The following is an 11,373-nucleotide window of genomic DNA, read 5'->3' on the forward strand; positions in this document are numbered from 1 at the left end:
CCCAGCTTCAGAGTGCAATAGGTTTAGGGTTTTAGGAAAGGAGAGGAAAGGAGAGGAGAAGAGAGGAGAGGGGAGGAGAGGAAAGGTGAGGGAGGGGAGTGGAACTAGGCAGTAGAACCTAGTAAAAGTCAACAGGGCATCTTTTGGCCATCCAAATTTACCTTCTTTTGGAGAAGAGAAGGAAAGGGATGGGGAGGCAGACAGGAAAGGAGGAGCTGAGTTATGCAGCTAGCTGTGTCCTCATTCAGCCAGCTGTATCTACTCACAGGATTGTGTTCATATTTTGTTGCTGAAGAAGATCATATCATCAGAGAAATGAAGACATGACTTGAACTTGACTTTGTTTTGAGTGAAGGAGGGCTGTGCAGGTCACCAGTCTTACCTCTCTTCCTAGCTTTAGAATGATTATCAATACTAACTGTTGCTGTTTCCGTTCCAGCCTGATGGCTTTCTTTTTCTTGACCTCTTGAAAGGGGCCATGCTGTGGCTACTGCTTAAGCAGTCCTATTCAATAAATGGGTATCACCTCACCCTAAGTAAGTACCTGCAAAGACCTTGGTCTAAAGGGCCCAAGGTCTCCCAGTACATCCTGGGTCATCTGCAGGCATGCTGATGAATATCTGGTCACTGGATTCAGATGGCTTTGGAGGAGAAGTGCGGCTGGTGACCTGCATAGCCCTCCCTCACTCAAAACAAAGTCAAGTGCAAGTCATGTCAGCATTTCTCTTATGGCATTGCCTTCTTTGGAAATGAAGAATGAACACAAACAAGTCCAGGAGAATACTAATAATTGATCCTGGCTGTGGAAGCATATCAGACTTACATTCTATGCATGCCAATTACATAGAGAAAATGATATTATCAAGTTTTTCTAAGACTTAAAAACAGAAGGGAAGGATGAGACAACCACCTTTAGGGGGACTAGAAAATCGTCAACAAGTAAATGGCCATCTTTTGTTCTCTTTATCAAATGGGATGTTAAGTCATCATTACTAGCATTGGATGATGATGGTGATGATGATGGTGGTGGTGATGGTGATGATGATAAGACCAGGTAGCACCATATGTTTTGCATAACTACATCTATAAGTGATGTATTGCTTGCTTTCTCAAGGAATGGAGACGGGTAGAAAGGAAAGACAGGATTTGGAATTCAATATTTTTTTTAAATGAACATTGAATTTTATTTTATATGTAATTGGGAAATATTTAATTAAATAAATAAAAATATATTTCACAAAAAGAATTAGCTACCCCTTATGTAATATTTTAAGATTCATAATGTACTTTAAGGCAAGTACTTTAAGACAATTTAACAAATGAAGAAACAGACTGAAAGATGTTATGTTATCCCAGTATCCCAGCAGTAAGACCCAGGGCCCTGCAACTAGTAAGTGACTAAGGCACTATTTAAACTCATATCTTCCTGGTTCCAAGTTCAGCACCTCTTTCTTCTGTACCATGTAAATGCCTTGTTACAGTCATCATTTTTTAAGAATAAAAATGTCTGCTCTTGCTGGACCCAGGATGAGTGAAGCATGTTCTGTCACTCATTCTCCCATCAACAAAGACAAAGTCACATTTCTGGACTATATAGTTTGTCCTCCAAAAAAGAAGATTAAAACATTTTATCGCACTGATTTTTCCCTAAAGCCTTAGAAAAGTTGCCTAAAGCCCTAGCTGATCTCAAATCTAAGGCGTCTTCATTTAGTAGGGACTAAAATGTTATTAGGTACAATGACATGTGTGTGTGTGTATATGTATATATATATATGTATATATATGTATATGGCATAGGATAACTATGTATAGAAGAAGAGAAAGAAGAAGGAGGAGGAGGAGAAGGAGAAGAGGGAGAAGGAGAGAAGAAGAAGAAGGAGAGAAGAAGAAGAGAAAGAGGAAGAAGAAGAGGAGGTAGAAGAAAAAGGAGGAGGAGGAGGAGTGGGAAGAGAAAAGAGAAAGGAAGGAAATAAATATGGAACAATTGCTATACTCTTACTTCAAATATCAGAATATGTAACATTATGAGACTTCAGAATGGACATTTTGTATTTCACCTCACTCTTTACTTTTCAAACCATTTATTCAATATCTTCTGTCAAGTCAGGGCAGAGATTAACCTCATTCTTCTGTTTTTTACTAACTTTTTAAAAATTCATTTCAGTGTATGTAGAGAGGGCATCTCCTATATAAAATGAAGAGCCAAGTTCTACACAACTCTCAAAATCACAAGCTTCTGAGGCTAGATACACCTATATTAAGACTGTTCAATAACAATAACATATGTTCAGGAAACCACACAACATTGATGAGGTAACTAGGGCTCTCAGATTTTACCTCAGGCTTATTCAGTCAGGTCATATGCTGTAGCTTCCATTTGTTCACAGCTCTTGTGGGAGCATTATACATAGTCCAAATAAGAGAGGCATAATAACTACTTCTCTTTTTTAATTTAGGGTAAGACCTGACCTGCTGCTACCATCACAGAAGAGAAGGAAAGATGAAAAATCACTCAGAGATTGCTTCTTCACCACATGTGCCAATCCATTAGTTGTTGTTGTTGTTGTTTTTAAATAATTTATTTATTTGTAGTTTTCAACATTAATTTCCACAAGATTTTGAGTTCAAGTTTCTTCCCATCTCTCCCCTAACCCACTCCAAAACACTGTGCATTCTGATTATCCCTTTCCCCAATCTGCTTTCCCTTCTATCACACCCCTCCCTTCCCTTATCCCCATCTTCTCTCTTTTCTTGGAGGGCAAGATATACTTCTACAACGTGTATTTCTTATTTCCCAGTTGTATGCAAAAACAATTCTCAACATTCATTCCTTAAACTTTAAGTTCCAACTTCTCTCCCTTCATCCTTCCTCAGCCATACCCTGTGAGAAAGCAAACAACTCAATATAGGTTATATATGTTTTGTTCTCCTAAAGACTTCCATAATAGTCATGTTGTGAAAGAAAAGCTATATTTCCTTCCATCCTATCCTGCCCTCTATTTATTCTATTCTCTCTTTATACCTTGTCCCTCTCCTAAAGTGCATACTTCTAATTACTCCCTCCTCCCATTTGCCCTCCTTTTTATCATTCCCCAAAGACCCCACTTTCCACTTCTCCCCTACTTTTCTGTAGTGTAAGATAAATTTTCATACCAAATTGAAAGTATATGTTATTCCCTCCTTAAGTCAAATGTGATGAGAGTAACTTTACATTTTCCCTCTCACCTACTCCTTTTACCCTTCCATTGAAAAAGCTTTTTCTTGGCTTTTTTATGAGAGATAATCTGCTCCATTCTATTTTTCCCTTTCTCCTCCCAATATATTCCTCTCTCACCTTACAATTTTATTTTTTAGATATCATCCCTTCCTATTCAACCTACCCTGTGCCCTCTGTCCATACACACACACAAATATATATGTGTGTATATGTATATGTATATGTATGTATGTATATGCACGCATGTATATATGTATGTATATGCATGCATGTGTATACACACACATATGTATAAAATCCCTCCAACTACCCAAGCAATGAGAAAAGTTACAAATATGTTTTCATGTAGCATTATAACAGTTCAATTTTAGTAAGTCCCTTATGATTTCTCTCTCCTGTTTACTTTTTCATGCTTCTCTTGATTCTTGTGTTTGAAAGTCAAATTTTCTATTCAGCTCTGCTCTTTTCATTAAGAATGTTTGAAAGTCCTCTATTTCATTGAATGACCATTTTTCTCCTGAAGTATTATACTCAGTTTTGCTGGGTAGGTGATTCTTAGTTTTAATTCTAGTTCCTTTGACTTCTGGAAAATCAAATTCCAAGCCCTTCTATCCCTTAATGTAAAAGTGGTTAGGTCTTGTGTTATGCTTATTATATTTCCATAATACTCGAATTGTTTCATTTTGGCTGCTTTCATATTTTCTCCTTGACCTGTGAAATCTGGAATCTGGCTACAATATTCCTTGGAGTTTTTCTTTTTGGATCTCCTTCAGGAGATGATCAGTGGATTCTTTCAAAATTTACTTTACCCTCTGGTTTGAGAACATCAGGGCAGTTTTCCTTGGTAATTTCATGAAAGATGATGTCTAGCCTCCTTTTTTGATCACAGCTTTCAGGTAGTCCCACAATTTTTAAATTGTCTGTCCTGGTTATATTTTCCAAATCAGTTGTTTTTCCAATGAGAAACTTCACATTGTCTTCTATTTTTTTCATTCTTTTGGTTTTGTTTTGTAATTTCTTGGTTTCTTGTCATTAGCTTCCATCTGCTCTATACCAATTTTTAAGGAACTGTTTTCTTCAGCGAGCTTTTGAACCTCCTTTTCCATTTGGCTAATTCTGGTTTTTAAAGCATTCTTGCCCTCATTGGCTTTTTGGGCCTCTTTTGCCATTTGAGTTAGTCTATTTTTAAGTGTGTTATTTTCTTCAGCATGTTTTTGTGTCTCTTTTAGGAAGCTGTTGACTCGCTTTTCATGATTTTCTTGCATTGCTCTCATTTCTCTTCCCAATTTTTCCTCCACCTCTCTTACTTGATTTTCAAATTTCTTTTTTGAGTTCTTCCAAGGCCTGAGACCATTGCATATTTATTGTGCAAGTTCTGGATGCGAAAGCCTTGACTTTTATGTCTTCCTCTGATGATATGCATTGTTTTTCTTTATCCAAAAGGGTGGAAGAAAACACTTGTTCACCAAGAAAGTAACCTTCTGTATTCTTACTTTTTCCATTTTTGGGCAGTTTCCCAGCCAGTTACTTGACTTTTGAGTCCCTTGTCAAGAGGAGGTTATACTCTGGGAATCTGTAAGTTCTCAGTTCCTCCAAGGTGACATAATCAAGGGAGAGGAGTCACTCTTCTCCTGGTTTGTGCTGTGGTCTAGGAGCTACCACACGTTTTCCTGCCCAGAATCTGTGAGTAGAATTCCCTCTCCAGAGGAAGTCCCATCAGCCAGTGCTTCTCCTCACCCCAGGGCTGCCACTCAAGGCTGAAATTCAGATCAGTGGCTCAATTCCTCCAGTGTCGTTAGGCCAAGGGCTGCAAAAATGGATGCTGCTGCTGCCACTGCCTGGGGCCAGAGCTCAGGGAGGACCATGTTCCCTTCTCACCCAGGTGAAAGAACTCTCTCACTGACCTTTGATGCTGTCTCTGACATTTGTGGGTTGAGGCTTCTGGGAACCACAGATGTTGCTGGTGATGCTCTGAAGCCTGCTCCAGTCCCATCCATGCCACACTGTGGGGCCAAGGCTGTGCTGTGCTGTGTTCTGAGCCCAGTGAGATAGGCCTTTCCTGTTGGCCTTCCAAGCTGCTTTGGGCTGAAAATCTTTCTTACTCTGTCGTTTTGTGGCTTCTGCTACTCTATAATTTGTTTAGAGTCATTTTTACAGGCATTTTATGAGCTGTGGGGGGATTCTCTATAGGTCATCCTTCTACCCAATCCATTCATTGTTAAGACATATGTGGTTCTGGAAATTCCCAGAGGAATTTAGCACGCTTTCTGTGGGATTGCCTCTAAAGCCTATTCCTATGTATATTCCATGGGGTGCAGTCTCTATCATAATTACATGTTAATCAATGGTTTTCAGAGTCTGCAATAATATGCTAAATCTCTGATCCATCTTGCCTTAATAACTCTACAAGAAACTAGGCATAACTAGTTTGTCTTTACAACTACCTAAACAATTTTAACACAAGACTTTTCTACCATTATTTCTTTGGTAGGAATGCAGTCTGCAACATCTAAAATTAACTACATGCTGATGCTTATTATTATTATTATTATTCAGAAATTAATTAACTATAAGTAATGTATAGTGTCAGTGAATGTTACCAAGAAAATGGAATTTGAGTCAATGGTAAAATATGACAGCACAATGTAAGTTCTCTTTTTCCTACAACAACATTCTCCCCAAAATATTTTTTTGGCCAATAAATAGAATAAGGATTGAGTTTCCCTATTAGAGAACTAAGTCATGAAACTGAGGAAAGGAAATTTATAGGTGATTAAAATATTAAAGTTATAAAGTCAAAGAGATCCCAGTTTAGCTTTGCTTCTATCCAAATCTGAATGTTACATAAAGGAAAAGCCACACAGAATGCTGCTCATATGGAGAGAAATGTGATGCTATGTACATGTGAAGGTCTTATTTCAGTTTTTTTCCAAAGACTTAAGGAAGAAACATTGGAGACATACATTAACCTCCAAAAAATGTAGTCAAGTGACTTTTTAAATTTATTAAGTTTTATTATAAATTTATATTATATTAAATTATATAATTTTATTATAAATTTTTTAAATTTAAATTGGAACTTTTGATGCCATGGACATTTATGGGAGCTGGCTTTATCATATACAGAGCTCTGCAAACCTTGATGATAGCTTCTATCATAATCATCACCAGCACCACCACCATTATCATCCTTTGATCTCTAGGACTTTAAGTTCTAAAGACAGCTGAGATTGCATGTTACCTCCCCTGGGCAAAATCTCTCTCTCTTGGCTTAAGATGCTCTTATCTCTTTCCCAGCTGAAGGGCTTATTTGTACCTCTTTTTTATTTAGTATATTCTAATTTTTATAACTCTAATTTCTATTTACCATTTTGCTTGGATAAGTAGGTTTCCTCAAAAATTTGCTTTCTATGATTATGTTTCCTGTACGTAGCAATTAGTGGAATAGTTCCTGCAAGTAAAAGGTAAGGATAACTAATTTCTCTGAAGAGTGTCAAGGAAAGGAAATTTTGTTTTGGTTTTTGGTTTGTTTGTTTTCTGAACTCCCAAACATCATATACCTAGACTAAAGGTACTTGAAGGGTGTCAGATCAATATTATTTTACCTAATAATCTGGCTTCAAAGACTTATTGACTATGTGAGCCTGGGCAAGTCACAACCTTTAACTTTAGTTTCCTCATCTGTAAAATTAGCTCCAGAAGGAAATAACAAAGCACTCCAGTATATTTGTCAAGAAAATCTCATATGGAGTCACAAAGAGTTGGATATGACTGAACAAAAACAATAGTTTCAGACAGAAAAACAAATAGATGTGGAAGGTTTTATAGGAAACAGGGCCTTGCTCAGATCTTATATATGTGCTTGTAGGGTTCTATTGCACCATTGTTATCAATGTCATCAAAAGATAGTGAATGTGACTACTAGTACATTGTTCTCAAAATAAGCTAAATGAATATTCTTTCTGGCCTTTAAAATGCATAATTAAAGAAACATAACATTCAAACAAATAGATTCATAGTACATAAAGATGTGTCCACCCATATAAGCATATTCAGAAATAGATATCAAACAATTCAATTGACAAACACAGTCTGTACAGACATGCAATATCCTCATATGGTCTTGAGAAGTTATTGCAAACATACCTGTAGTTAAATCACCATAGAGAACACTTAACAATAAGACATTTCTATTATTGTATCATAATCTTTCAATATCTGCTCAAAAACACCTTGTAGTCTAATGAAAAAAGACAATGTGCAAACAACTATAAAGAAACAAAATATATACAGAATAAATTGGAGATAATCTCAGATAGAAGGTGCTGAGATTTCAGACTAGGAAAGACCTCTTGCAGAAAGTGAATCTTAAGCTGAGAGACAAAGAAAATTAGATAGAAATGAGAGAGGAAAGAGTTTCAGGCATAGGGGAGAGCCAGAGAAAAGGTACAGTATCTGGAGACCGGAGATGGATGAAGTGTCTTGTTTGAGGGACATCAGAGGTCAGTGACATGGGATCACAGAATGTGTGAAGGGGAGTAATTCATCATTCAATTAACATTTATTAAGCACCAAGTATGTGCCAGGCACAGTACTAAGCACTGAAGATACAAATATAAATAAAAATAAAGACTGCACCTGCCCTCAAAGAGCTTACACACTACTGATAGCATACACAGAAAAGGAGTCTAAAAGGTAGCGGAGGTGAGAAAAGATATCCAGTGCAGGGGCATTATGGAAGTTTCCAGAAGAACAAAAGCAGTGTAGCTGGTAGGAAATAAGGAGAAAAACCATACTGAGCTCCCACTTTAAATAGAGGCCCTGGAGGCTATGGCCCTCCCCTGCAGGTATAGGGTTCGGTCAAAGGGTCAGAGGTTACTGGTGCACCATGAAAAATCAACCTTGCAGCATAATGAGATTTTTCAATGATACGTTTTTCTGGGAAAGAAAGGCATGAAGAGGAGTTCCAGGAAAGTAAGAAATAAGAAGATTGGAAAACTAGGAAGAAGCAAGGTTATGAAGGGCATTACTAGAGTAAAAGATGATTTTATGGCTGCAAGGAAGTGTGCCAAAATTATATACCACGTTTAGGCCCTATAGAGCCTTAAATACAGGACAGAAAAATTCCCCAAAGCAAAACAAGTCACTTGTGAGACACCAGGTATGGCAGAAGGCACACTGATAGCACAATCTTCAACAAAGATGTTAGGGCTTTAAGATGTTGGAAAAAAGACATTTTTATTTCACATCATAAGTTGATTTGTTCCATTAAATCCTTACTCATTAATCAATTTATATATAACTCTCTGGAAACGCTTCCTACAATCTTTCTGAAAAATCCAATTCTATACCTACAGGTTATAATTTCAATTTTAATGATAAATCTGGTTATATAAAAAAGTCATAAAATTCCACTTTACCCTTCAGAGATATAGTTTTTAGTGTCCACAGTCAGGAACTTAGTAATCTAGCCAAATATAATCATGGGGGCAGAAGTAACCTGTAAATGGTGGTAAGAAAGGGAGGAAAATGGATGAGGCTTTACCTAACACAGAATAACCAAAGATTTTATTTCTATTCTTTATTGTATATTTCTGATATTCTTAGCAACATTAAAAATATTTTGTGATACTTTTTAAAATAAGGAGTAAGTTAAAGAAATCTAAAAATTTGTGTAATTTCTTAAGGTTTATAAAATGCTTTCTTAATGATAATTCTGAGATAGGGAGTACATGCATTATTACTCCCAAGAGGCAGTTGAAGTTCAGAGAAGTTAAATGAATTTCTTATGGTCATACAGCTGGCCAATCAAAATGTAGGGACTTGGACACGGGTCCATATACTTTAAGATCAAAGCTCTGTACACACATTTGGATAGGGAATTAGTAGAACTAGGTTAGAATTACAGCTTGCCTAATCCTTACCTTAGTGGCCCTGGACAAGTGGCTTCAAAACTTGAAGTTTCCTTACGTATAAAATGAGGGGTTTGACCTTGGTAATCTCTAAGGTGTCTTTCAGCTCTACTAACATAATTCTTAGAGAATATCCACATTATATTATAGTGTATGTGATTGAAAAGCCACACCTTGGAACAATGAGAAACATTAGTAAAGTGATTCAGAAACATGGGTTTTCTCTGTACTGAACTCTGCTGATCTCCTACCTAACACCATCCCCTCAATCTCTTGCTTGCTGTCTAATAAAGATGAATGGGGATCCTTTTTTTTGCAAGCAAAAATGACAAATAGAGTGCAGTCTTATATGTGGCACTAGGACCCATGAAAAGTTGTCAAGGACAAACAGAAGATGCTGTGCCCTCTCTCCTGGGGCACTATGTTCATTTTAGCTACAAAAGCAGTAGTGCCACACTACTAACAATCAATAGCTTACGTGTGCTGAACAAATGTTCATTGAGAAGATGCAGAGTCTAGCTGCATCAATTGTTGGTAAGTTACATAAAGCTTCCTAAATTATCATCCATAATTCTGAGATCATAATTTATGGTAAAATACAAAGGAGGAAAATGCTCTTCCAATATTGTTATGTCCTTATATTGGGGATACATGATTATAAATAATTATGAATCTTCTCTATAAAAAGTAAAAAAAAAGCAAAGGAAATTATTAGTATGGATAATGGATAATTAACACTCATCAACTTACATACAAACATATAACAAATATGGCAGTCTTGCCTAACTATTAATTTTATCTTATTTTAACAGTTTATATATTGTAATAATATAATATATTTATTAATATTAGTCGAAAAGTGCCTGAAATATGTTTTACCTATATACTATATATTACTTTGGCTGAAGTCACCCAACCACAGAGTAAAGGATATTGATGGCCTTTTGAAATGATACAGGAGGTCATTTCAATAGTAAGTTACCATTCAATAAGCCTCTTCCACTCCAGTAATGCAATAGGTGAAATGTTCATCAGGCCATCCCATCCCATCATCTAAATGGCCGTTACAGTAATAGCTTTACATGGACCCAGATTCTCCACATTCACTATTTATGAATTGCATCAGTCACCAAAAATTTTGTATATATTTTTACTAAAACTTATGAAATCTATCTCAATTCTCCTTTTTAAATAATTTGCATATAGCCGGACAAAAGAAACTGGCCAATTTTCATATGGGTAGTTCTATTTGAAAATGTTCATGTGAATGATCCATCAAATAATTTTAAGACTCAGGTAAGGAGATTAGCTATGGTTCAAGCCCAAATGATAATGAATTCTGCTGCATTACTTTAATCTTCTTATTCAAAGCAAATTCCTCAAAGGTTAAATATCTCACAAAGACTTTTTTAATGGGGTTGTTGTATTGCACTTTTTTTCATCAGAAACAAATTGATATTTGTATTGCTAATAGAACTACACATGTTGCTGTTTCCCCCCTCCCCCCAGCCTGATTTCAATATTTTTCTTTGGCTCATTAAAGGGCCCAGGATGCAATGGGAGACCTTGGCCCTATTAGGACAAGGACAAGACATATCCGGTACTCACTTAGGGTGAGGTAACACCCACTCAGTGAATAGGCCTATTTAAGAAGTAGTTAGAGGATGGTCCCTTTAATGGTCTCCAGTCATCCTGATGAATATCTGGTCACTGGATTCAGATGGCTGTGGAGGTGAAGTGAGGCTGGTGACCTGCACAGCCCTCCCTCACTCAAAACAAAGTCAAGTGCACGTCATGTCATCATTTCTCTGATGGCATCATCTTCTTTGGCATGAAGGACAAACACAACCACACAGCAACATGTAGTTGGTTCTGAATAGCCCTAAATGTTTTCATGGCACTTTCAAAGGTCCTATGACAATTTGTAAATGGGCATATGAGTAGGTTTCTTCATATTATTCTAAATGTTATTGTTATTACTAATAATATCAGTGTGATTAATAAAATATTTCTATAATGTATATCATAATAATATATGCAGCATCAACTTGAAAAGAGAATAATCTCAGGGAATTTTAAATGAGTGACATTTACTGGGATTGTGAATAGTAGTAAAAGAACTCAGTAGTTTACTTGGTTTGAGAAATCTAGTTAGTTCTGTGGATTTCAGTTTCCTTTTCTGTAAAAATAAGTCTTGAATTCTAGTAGCACTGTAAGGCCTATAACTCAATGGTGCCATAGGTC

This window comes from Notamacropus eugenii, chromosome 1 (genome assembly GCF_028372415.1).
Source record: "Notamacropus eugenii isolate mMacEug1 chromosome 1, mMacEug1.pri_v2, whole genome shotgun sequence".
Taxonomy (NCBI): domain Eukaryota; kingdom Metazoa; phylum Chordata; class Mammalia; order Diprotodontia; family Macropodidae; genus Notamacropus; species Notamacropus eugenii.